Source organism: Saccoglossus kowalevskii, chromosome 6 (genome assembly GCF_978046115.1).
Source record: "Saccoglossus kowalevskii chromosome 6, keSacKowa6.1, whole genome shotgun sequence".
Lineage (NCBI taxonomy): Eukaryota > Metazoa > Hemichordata > Enteropneusta > Harrimaniidae > Saccoglossus > Saccoglossus kowalevskii.
The window spans coordinates 38,790,379-38,802,839 of NC_140646.1; the positions used below are offsets into that span (position 1 = coordinate 38,790,379).

A 12,461-nucleotide genomic window follows, 5' to 3' on the forward strand; every position below is an offset into this window, starting at 1 on the left:
TTCTGGTTAAGATATTCAAAAAAAAATCTGTTTTTGAGGAGAAACACAATATGGAAGACAATCAAACATTGAAATTATTTCAAAATGAATTTGTTGTTGAGTTAAACATTGCTAATTTGCATAACCACCATCTTTGTACATTGAATTTTAAGAAATTTTGCTTTCATAAAAGAATTTTTAGATAAAAATTGGCATTTTGAAATAAAAAATTTTCAATTTAATACATTCTCTTGTTTTCTTAATTACTATATTATTTTATTCATAATGGTTTTTGGTATATATTGGGTATTATGAAATTAAAATGTTTGAAGTGAAAAGAAAGCATGTGTCTTTGACATGAATTGTGCCTTTATGAATATTGAAATAAATGATGAAGGAGATGTTTAATACTAAATGCCAGGCACCCCATGTGTGACTTGGATGTTAATCTTATTCTTTTACACTTAACAGCTACTAAATTTTCCACTATTCTTGTTTTTCAAACTACTCCAGCATTTACTTTTAACTTAGTATTAATGAGTTTATGTAAATTTGTTCTTCTTGAGATATTGATGTTGGTGAAAGAAAGGATTCTAATTGTTCTTTGAGTTCTAAAATGGTTTGCCCATTTCAACTGATTATTTGTACATCTGTATATCAAATATTGTGTCTTCCGGGGACAAAACATGAACCTCTCAGGAACCAAACATTAACCATGAACCCCCATGGAACAAAATATAAATATCCCAGGAGAGCAAACATGAATCATCCAGCAACAAAACATGAACCTTTCAGGGGAACAAACATGAACCTTCCAGGGGCAAAACATGAACTTTCCGGGGACAAAACATGAACCTTCCAGGGGAACAAACATGAACCTTCCAGGGACAAAACATGAACTTTCCGGGGACAAAACATGAACCTTCCAGGGGAACAAACATGAACCTTCCAGGGACAAAACATGAACTTTCCGGGGACAAAACATGAACCTTCCAGGGACAAAACATGAACCTTCCAGGGACAAAACATGAACTTTCCGGGGACAAAACATGAACTTTCCAGGGACCAAACATAAATCTTCCCGGGACAAAACATGAACTTTCCAGGGACCAAACATGAAGCTTGAAGGGGACAAAGTGTATGCATTCTTTATTTTAGCATCATTTTAACCAATTGTGTTCCAAACCCCTTAAAAAAATGTTTAAATTTATTTATCAAGCATAATTCATAATTGAATATTTAATTGTTGAGTTCTTTTAATATCTCAAAAGAAATTAAATATTAATTCAGTAATGTATCTGTTTTCTATAGGATGTCTATATAATATTTAATTTTAATTTACTTAATGGGTAAATTTTTATTTCAGGTATGTACAATAGTTGTCATGCTCTTAAATTCTAGGCTTGTGCATTTTGAACACACAAGCTATTTTAAGCTTTCTTTGATCTAGTCTGTCTTGGCCTTAGATATCTATTATTGTAATTACGTATACTCTAAGTGTCTATCCATGTGAAACCTTTCATTTTAATTAAAACAGCTACAGTGTGGCTGCACAGGTAATATTCAGACATTAGGTGTATACTACAGAATTCAATTGCTTTTAATTTCACTATTTTTTAAGGTCAAATCCACTTAATAATTGAATTAATATGAACATTCAAAATTACTATAGTATAGCAAAGCTATGAATTTAAAATCTAGTGAATATTACAAATTTGAAAATTGTGAAATTAAAATACTATTAAACGAAAGACTCTTGCTATATGGCATAATTTATGTTACATTGTTATCACCATTGTTGTAGTTTGGGTGTGGATTGTGATGGAAAGGCTGAATCAAGTATAATTGAAGACAAAATGAAAAAAAATAGATTATTTTAGTAGAAAAGGCATGTATGAAGCTTGACACTTGATATTTGTATACATGTATGTGAAGAAATTAATAACACAACTAGATTATGACATCATGAATGCAGGTGATGACATCATGACTTACATTATTTCCTTGCTTTCAGCTTTGCATATTTCGCTAAATGCAACAAATTAAAACACAGTGAGTTGTCAAAAATAACATAGAATGTATTATTTTCTTCATGAGCGGAGAATTAAATTTGAGAATTATAGCTATTTTTAAGGAATTAGAAAAAATAAAATAAAGTCCAGTTCTATAGCTTCCAAGTCCAAGCATCAAGACCTACCAACTAAAGTAATTCCAGCACCAAAGGGCTGACCATGAGAAACTCAAGGGGGATGGTGAATTTGAATGAAAAAATATGAGAAAAGTTTGAAAAAAAATTGCAGAAAAAATAACTGAGATATTTAATCACAGTAGAGAAAAAAAACCAAAATCTCCAAAATTGCTCTGCAATAAATGAAGAAAAAAATTATATACACCTTGGTACAGTGTTTTTTTTTTTTTTTATTTAAAATGAAGTTTATTGAAGTCTGAATCCAATGTATGTTACAAGGATGGGGTTGAGTGTGTGCGTAGTAGACACATAGAATTGTTATTCCTTACTATTGGTGGGAGCCAGTACATATGATACAAGTATGTTCAATTTTAACTATAGAAACTAAGATCTAATGTTCAATAGCAGGTTTCGATTTCAAAACATAGTAGCAAGACAGCAAATCAATCACAATTGATTAATTCCACTGTTGTTGTTACACACCATTTTGTCTCTAAAAAACATAGATCTTTTTTGTCGTTGTGTCTTCAAATGTTGGAGGCTTTGTTCAAATGACAGGCTTCCGCTCGGCTGTACCCCACCATTTGCTGATGTCATACATCCACCGCCCTTATGGCTACTTATACAATTAAAGAATGTTGATGAAAGCAAAAAAAAATAATATTGTTTTAATAATTTGATTTGTTCAAGATGTTTTAAATGTTTAAACAATTACAACAAACAAAATTATTGTGTAAATGTATGAATTTTTCTACAACTGTGTTGAAGAAAAGCCTGTTACTTATAGTGGTTTACAGGCACTGAATTGTGCTATATGGCTTCCTCGTACATATTGATTATTGGTAAGCTGTCTTTTATAACATTGATGTAGTTTTCTAAACACACACACCATTTGAATACCAAGTACTCATACCCAACTTAATGAAATTCTTTTGTTTTTCGTGGCTGACCTTAAGGGACCATATATATGTACTGAATTATTATGAGTGTGGAGAATACATGAGTGGTTGCAGCCCCCATGTGTTGCCAGCATAAGCTGCAAGGGACAGCTGTTTCCCACCTTTCAGTTTAGACCAACTAAGGCAGTGATTAGTAACACTATGGCTGCTTGCTAATTTGTCTATTGGAATGTCTCTAACTTGTTTGTCAGCGTGAGAGTGCTCAGATGCTGGTTATTGATTCTCCCCACTTATTGTAGTTATTTTAGCTAGTGTAGTATTGAACATCGCATTTTGGTTAGCCAGTGCTACAAGACATTAAAGTTTTTTTTCCTATTTTCTTACAATACATTGCCGCCAAGGTGACTGGTTCCCATTCAACCATGCTTTGTGTGTAATGTCCCGTACAAATCGCTCTATTTTTGAAAATTTGTAAATAACATGAGTTCGGTTCAGGTTTTTTAAGCAGGTTGCTTTATATGACTAAAAATAAACAAATAGGTTTGTTATTTTGGCATTCATTTTCATGGATGGCATGGCACTTAAGTTTCATTTTTTTGTATAAATATTCCAGTCATTGAATGAAATTTAAAAGTAATTTATAATGGAATAAAAAAAATAATAATTAATATATTATATTTGTTCAGTAAAAATTCCCTCCCAAACCATGCTGTGCCTCCCCTTCAACAGTAATGGCGTCTTCCGTGCAGAATCTTTAATTCTCTATCTATATTAATACTTTTTTTTCAAGCTTTTATATGATGCATGGCTGGCTATGAATAATAGTACCTTGCCATATGGTCATTATTTATTTATTGTATTGAAAAGTAGTAACGTGTGTAGTGTATAGTTTGCATTGACAGTGTTACATGCTTAGGAAGGGTGTATAGTATCTTGGTGAAAACACATGTGTTGTAATATTTTTAACCCCCGTTATGCGTTGTAACTGACAATCCAACCAGCAAGAATGCATCAAATAGTTGGTTGGGGGATTTAATTGGCAGCAAGAATAACTATAATTTCAGCCTGCAGTACAGCATATCTACGGGTTAGCTATCCAGTCAGGTGTTGTAGTGTGCGACAATCCACAAAAAGACGCAGTTTTGGCATCAGTTGTTTCCCACCTTTCCTGGAGGCAGTTTTCCTTGTTTTATTTAACTGTGACAGTAAGTACACATAATTGTTTTATGACTAAAGTATTATGTATATATCCATACTGTCTACACAGCAGTCACTTTACTACATATTCTACTTGTATGGGTACTACCATGGCACATGTCTGTGTATGGGTACAATTGTATTACAAACCTTGGCACAGGTCTGTGTATGGGTACAATTGTATTACAAACCCTGGCACAGGTCTGTGTATGGGTACAATTGTATTACAAACCCTGGCACTGGTCTGTGTATGGGTACAATTGTATTACAAACCTTGGCACAGATCTGTGTATGGGTACAATTGTATTACAAACCTTGGCACAGGTCTGTGTATGGGTACAATTGTATTACAAACCCTGGCACTGGTCTGTGTATGGGTACAATTGTATTACAAACCTTGGCACAGGTCTGTGTATGGGTACAATTGTATTACAAACCCCTCGGCACAGGTCTGTGTATGAGTACAATTGTATTACAACCCCTGGCACAGGTCTGTGTATGGGTACAATTGTATCACAAACCCCGGCACAGGTCTGTGTATGGGTACTACAAACCCAGGCACAGGTCTGTGTATGGGTACAATTGTATTACAACCCCTGGCACAGGTCTGTGTATGGGTACAATTGTATTACAAACCCTAACACAGGTCTGTGTATGGGTACAATTATATTACAAACCATGGCACTGGTCTGTGTATGGGTCCTTGTATTACTACAATGGTATTACACACCTGAGCTCTGGTCCTTGTATTACTATAATGGTATTACACACATGATCACTGGTCCTTGTATTACTACAATAGTATTACACTCCTGAGCACTGGTCCTTGTATTACTAGAATGGTATTACACACCTGAGCACTGGTCCTTGTATTACTACAATGGTATTACACACCTGAGCTCTGGTCCTTGTATTACTATAATGGTATTACACACATGGGCTCTGGTCCTTGTATTACTACAATGGTATTACACTCCTGAGCACTGGTCCTTGTATTACTACAATGGTATTACACACATGATCACTGGTCCTTGTATTACTACAATGGTATTACACACCTGATCACTGGTCCTTGTATTACACTCCTGAGCACTGGTCCTTGTATTACTACAATGGTATTACACACCTGATCACTGGTCCTTGTATTACTACAATGGTATTACACTCCTGAGCACTGATCCTTGTATTACTAGAATGGTATTACACACCTGATCACTGGTCCTTGTATTACTACAATGGTATTACACACCTGAGCACTGGTCCTTGTATTACTACGATGGTATTACACACCTGATCACTGGTCCTTGTATTACTACAATGGTATTACACACCTGAGCACTGGTCCTTGTATTACTACGATGGTATTACACACCTGATCACTGGTCCTTGTATTACTACAATGGTATTACACACCTGAGCACTGGTCCTTGTATTACTACAATGGTATTACACACCTGAACACTGGTCCTTGTATTACTATAATGGTATTACACACCTGAGCTCTGGTCTTTGTATTACTATAATGGTATTGCACACCTGAGCTCTGGTCCTTGTATTACTACAATGGTATTACACACCTGAGCTCTGGTCCTTGTATTACTATAATGGTATTACACACCTGAACACTGGTTCTTGTATTACTACAATGGTATTACACACCTGAGCACTGGTTTTGTATTACTATAATGGTATTACACACCTCAGCTCTGGTCCTTGTATTACTACAATGATATTACACTCCTGAGCACTGGTCCTTGTATTACTATAATGGTATTACACACCTGATCACTGGTCCTTGTATTACTACAATGGTATTACACACCTGATCACTGGTCCTTGTATTACTATAATGGTATTACACACCTGAGCTCTGATCTTTGTATTACTATTATGGTATTACACACCTGAGCTCTGGTCCTTGTATTACTACAATGGTATTACACACCTGAGCTCTGGTCTTTGTATTACTACAATGGTATTACACTCCTGAGCACTGGTCCTTGTATTACTACAATGGTATTGCACACCTGAGCTCTGGTCCTTGTATTACTACAATGGTATTACACACCTGAGCACTGGTTTTGTATTACTATAATGGTATTACACACCTCAGCTCTGGTCCTTGTATTACTACAATGATATTACACTCCTGAGCACTGGTCCTTGTATTACTATAATGGTATTACACACCTGATCACTGGTCCTTGTATTACTACAATGGTATTACACACCTGATCACTGGTCCTTGTATTACTATAATGGTATTACACACCTGAGCTCTGATCTTTGTATTACTATAATGGTATTACACACCTGAGCTCTGGTCCTTGTATTACTACAATGGTATTACACACCTGAGCTCTGGTCTTTGTATTACTACAATGGTATTACACTCCTGAGCACTGGTCCTTGTATTACTACAATGGTATTGCACACCTGAGCTCTGGTCCTTGTATTACTACAATGGTATTACACACATGAGCTCTGGTCCTTGTATTACTATAATGGTATTACACACCTGAGCTCTGGTCCTTGTATTACTACAATGGTATTACACACGTGGGCACTGGGTCTTGTATTACTACAATGGTATTACACACCTGAACACTGGTCCTTGTATTACTACAATGGTATTACACACATGGGCACTGGGTCTTGTATTACTACAATGGTATTACACACCTGAGCACTGGTCCTTGTATTACTATAATGGTATTACACACCTGATCACTGGTCCTTGTATTACTACGTTGGTATTACACACCTGAGCACTGGTCCTTGTATTACTATGATGGTATTACACACCTGATCACTGGTCCTTGTATTACTACAATGGTATTACACACCTGAGCACTGGTCCTTGCATTACTACAATGGTATTACACACCTGAGCTCTGGTCCTTGTATTACTACAATGGTATTACACACCTGAGCTCTGGTCCTTGTATTACTATAATGGTATTACACACCTGAACACTGGTTCTTGTATTACTACAATGGTATTACACACGTGGGCACTGGGTCTTGTATTACTACAATGGTATTACACACCTGAGCACTGGTCCTTGTATTACTATAATGGTATTACACACCTGATCTCTGATCTTTGTATTACTATAATGGTATTACACTCCTGAGCACTGGTATTACTGGTCCTTGTATTACTACAATGGTATTACACTACTGAGCTCTGGTCCTTGTATTACTACAATGGTATTACACACGTGAGCACTGGTCCTTGTATTACTATAATGGTATTACACACCTGATCACTGGTCCTTGTATTACTACAATGATATTACACACCTGAGCACTGGTCCTTGTATTACTACAATGGTATTACACACATGGGCACTGGTCCTTGTATTACTACAATGGTATTACACTCCTGAGCACTGGTCCTTGTATTACTATGATGGTATTACACACCTGAGCACTGGTCCTTGTATTACTACAATGGTATTACACACCTGAGCACTGGTCCTTGTATTACTACAATGGTATTACACACCTGAGCACTGGTCCTTGTATTACTACAATGGTATTACACACCTGAGCACTGGTCCTTGTATTACCACAATAGTATTACACACCTGAGCACTGGTCCTTGTATTACTACAATGGTATTACACACGTGGGCACTGGGTCTTGTATTACTACAATGGTATTACACACGTGGGCACTGGGTCTTGTATTACTACAATGGTATTACACACGTGGGCACTGGGTCTTGTATTACTACAATGGTATTACACACCTGAGCACTGGTCCTTGTATTACTATGATCTTTACCAGTAAAAGCCTGTATATTTGGTCATCATCTCATCGCAGTACCTGGCCAGATTGTGTTTTGCCAGTTTGTTTTAAAGTGCGCCCTCTTTGGCAAGTTGATATCCTACTTGATGTCAAATGGAGCTTATCATATGAGTGATTGTTCATCATTGTCCATGTTGAATTCTGCTTGTTGAATACTACATACCTTGTTGTACCTTTTTGTAGATTTGTTCATTTCATGATGATATCTTTAATTTGATGAATACTTTGGTAATTTTTAGTAAATAGTGATATTTTCTACTTCTCTTTAAAAACGGCAAGTCTGATTGCTTTGATATTATAAATATAGGTACCTCAGGTGGACCTCTCTTAGATTTGTTCATTTTGTGATGATATCTTCAATTCCCTAATTTTGATGAATATTTTTGTAATTTTTGGTAAAAAGTGATATTTTTGACTTCTTGTCGAAAACAGCAAGTCTGATTGCTTTGATTCTATACATCTCAACCAAGAGGCTGCTTGTTGTATTTGCATTGCCATCAGCTACACCAACTTTGATTGGGTGCATGCATTAAAGACACATTTAATGTGTATTTTACAAAGGTCAAGTATGCGACCTCTCAGTAGAATGGGTTCATGGAGGAATATGGGGAAATGTTACTTTGTAGCTATTACTTAATCAGTGTAAAACCCCTGATTAGAGATGTTATTGCCATGTCACATGAGGTGACAATACTTAGAATCCATTGTATTACTTAATATAAAAAGATTTGTTTTCAATTTTGTTTTCCATCTTAAAGACGGCACTGATTTACTTGTAACATGGCCACAAGATAATTGTTTGTTGCACGTGTGGCACTGCTTAATGTATGTAGTGGGCCTTTAAACACCATGAGCTTTTAAACATTACAAGGGTTTTTTTAAAAAACTACATGGGCCTTTAAACACAACATGAGCTTTATTGAAAATTTTTCATCAGTGAATAGCAAATTAAAAATTTTTTTAAATTGATTTGATCTACAAAAAAGAGATGAAATGTAGTCTGGCTAGTTTTTAAAGTCTGGTGTTAAAATGAAATCTGCTACATTGTACTAGACATAGACTATTAGTTAATAACTTGTCAGCTCCTGTGTAAAATAACAACAGCAGGTCATATTTTGTGATTTATGTATACTACATAAATGAGATGTTCTCCTAGGAATCATCTCCCAAGACAATCGCACACATCAAATCACTAGCTGTTGTACCAAAGCTCACTTAGTAAGTGTCTGCGTTGTTTGTTTGTTGGCCTGAGTGGAAAATTGAAATTGTCAAAATATAAGATTGAACAGACGGATTGGACGCATAGGACGCATAGGATTTGTGATAAGGTATTGTCCCTGGTGGAGGTGGCATCTGCTCCATTACTATTAGGTTTTAGTACACCCATCTGTCTGAAGAATTCTAATCTGAAAATATCGACTCAACTCAGATTACTCTTCTTTGTAATTATTGTAACTCACACAAAAAACTTTTCACAAGGCCACTATTTTGCAATATGGTTTAATTTATTCCGCAACGTGCATGTGTCAATCTATTTTTCTTCGTACGCTTTAAATCATGTTCGCCGACAAAAATGAAGCAAAACAAAAATGATTGGTTAACGTATATTGTTCTGCGTTCTTGTACAAATCTGATGAATTTAAAAGTTGGTATAAAAAATAAAAATTAACGTGTGAGTGTACCTGGGTAATGTATCGTGCAAAGAGGATAAAATATACGGGTAACGTTGTCGCTACTATGATTTCTTCATTGATTTGTGTGTGTTTATGTGTGTCTTTGCGTAGGATTTGTCACGGTATGTCATTATTTTATGCTGTTCCACCTACCAGCAGCATACACACCTAGCTAATGGGATTTTAACATAGAGTTCTCTGATTGGATTTTTTTTTTGTTGATGACTGACTTTAAAATTTCTACTGGTAGACAATTAGACATTAGTTGTGCACACTGTATTAATTATAACTTTAATACCATTTTCAATATTTTAGCATGGGACAAACACACAATAACATATTTTAATGTCTAATGTAGTTTAAAATTGAAACAAATGTTTCATTTTAGCGTGATGTGGAGTGATCTTTTATTACATGCATATACAGCTTGTTAGTTTTCCACACTCTTGTATCAAGATTTGGCGAAAAGCATTTTTTGTATGTTTCTGTTGGAAGTGAATTCACAATAGTTGATGTACACTTTAAGGTCATATATTATAATTCCATCCTAAAACATAGAGGTGCTGTGTAGCAGATGATGGAATAGTTCATTATAGACCAAAGGGATGACAGCTATGTGTAACATGTGCTGCATTTTGATGAAATATTTAACAGCTTGTGGCCGTGTAGTAATTGCTTTTGTTGCTGCAATTATATTATGAAATATTAATAAAGTCTGTTTGAATTTTAAAATGTTGATTCTGTATATACTAACCAGGAATGGTGAAAAATTCATTGGTGAATTTCAGCCACAAATATATGTATACTCAAATGTGGGTGTCAGCTGAGTTCAACATATGTGACATCTTTGGCTGTTATGCAGATATCCATTGCTTACCAGTATTAGGCAAGCTCCTGCTGTTCATAGCAGTCACAGTTGCACTAATACTCAGTCAAACTATGGACAATGAATAAACTTATGCGTTTATTAACTGTAATCAAACATTTTCTAGAATTTTTAGTTTGAAAACTACAAATCCATCATGAAAGGCTGTTTTGGGTGTAGCGGTTTTGTTTCACGCTTGGTTATGTGAGTAGACCATGCATGTTATCTATTCTGGGAACTTGTGTATACCCAGTACAATTGGTCTCTGATATTATGGCAACAGTTTACTCTATCTTATTCAGAATTACGGTAGTGTCAGTGAATAGCTCTTCACAATCATGAGTAAAGATAACACATTTTTAAATATTAGTGAAGTATATCGAAAAGTAGACATAAGTTATATTTAAGACAGAAACTTCCAGCAACACAGGGAGCCAAGTCTGTATTCAAATTTCTGTTTTGTTATTTTTCTCATTTCTAGTCTTATTGTATTTCATATGTTTTAATTCTAGAGACTATACTGCTGTACTTTTTTGTGTCACTGTTGTGTCAATATATATTATAAATAATTATTAATTTCATCAGCTTGAAATCATAAGTAAAAATTCATCTCTCCAGTGCTTAATTAATCAAGTTAATAGGATAACTGTTATCAAGGTCAAAGGTCATGTGTTTGATAGACTGATCAAAACCAAACTGACAGATAGGTCAGGTGTACATTAATTATGATTGTTCAGACTGATCTATTCTGTGAAATCACATTTTCTCTGAGTGACTGTGAAATCACATTTTCTCTGGGTGGCTGTAGATAATGTAACAGGCACAATATTAATTTTTAAATTGTGTTAAAGTGTGGAACGTGTGCTACTTTACTGTACACATTTTATTTTAAAAGTTTGGTATGTATGAGTTTTTATTAATAAAATAAAATTTGGTATGTATGAGATAAAATAAAGTTTGGTATGTACAAGTTGTTATTAATAAAATAAAATTTAGATACGGTTTTTGTACCACATAACCTTAGGTCACTGTATTGTACATGTAATCCTAGATGTCTCTTCATTGCCCAGCTAGTGAGAAACGACCTTCAAAATAAAACTCTAAGGTACTTAGTCTGATTAATATGAAACAAAATATAAATAAATAATTGACCTTATTAACCAGGTGGGATGCCTGCAACAGCTGGTACATGTTAACATGATTGGGTTTTTCACAGCTGATTTCATTCGTATTACCCTTATCCAGTCATGTCTATTATTATTTTCAGGTGGTGTTTTTAAAAAGTAGCATTTCTAAACCAGTTATTTAAATTCTTGGAGGCACTTTTCTGATTTAGCGTTTTTGAAATTATCCTGGTTTTTATTAATTGAATCAACAGACTAGGTTTCTTTGAAAAATTGTTACACTGTGGGGAAAAATAACACCATATTAATTAATTAGATATAAAATTTAATAATTAGATTGTCGAGATTTAGTTTGAATGTGAAAATAAGTCAATATTTTTTTAACTTGGAATGCAGTCATTGCACAAAAAATTAAATAGTTTTTTTAAAGTACCAGGCTGCTGCTGCAAGATTTGTAATAAAAAAAATAGCGAAAAAAAAAAAATATTGAAATGAGTTTATATACTGTTTTGTAACCATAGCAATAGCAGTGTTTCCATGGCAACATCTCTTGACTAGCTAAGTATGTCATGTTGTATGTGACATAATGGTTGTTGTTTTATGTAAGAGGGCAGTGTTGCCTTGATTTGACACTCTGTGGTGACCTTAATTACCAGAGGTCAATGACGAGGGCAGTGGTTTCTTTGTCATTGGCGTATACTGTTGCAGTTAGCCATGTGC

General features: G+C 34.8%; 1 protein-coding gene across 1 annotated transcript in view; it reads left to right on the forward strand.

Moving 5' to 3' along the window:
• The window catches only part of LOC100375491 (protein CBFA2T1-like), a 40,634-nt gene that overhangs the window by 10,940 nt on the left and 17,233 nt on the right, over positions 1-12,461 (forward strand). The gene's annotated exons all lie outside the window — the stretch shown is intronic.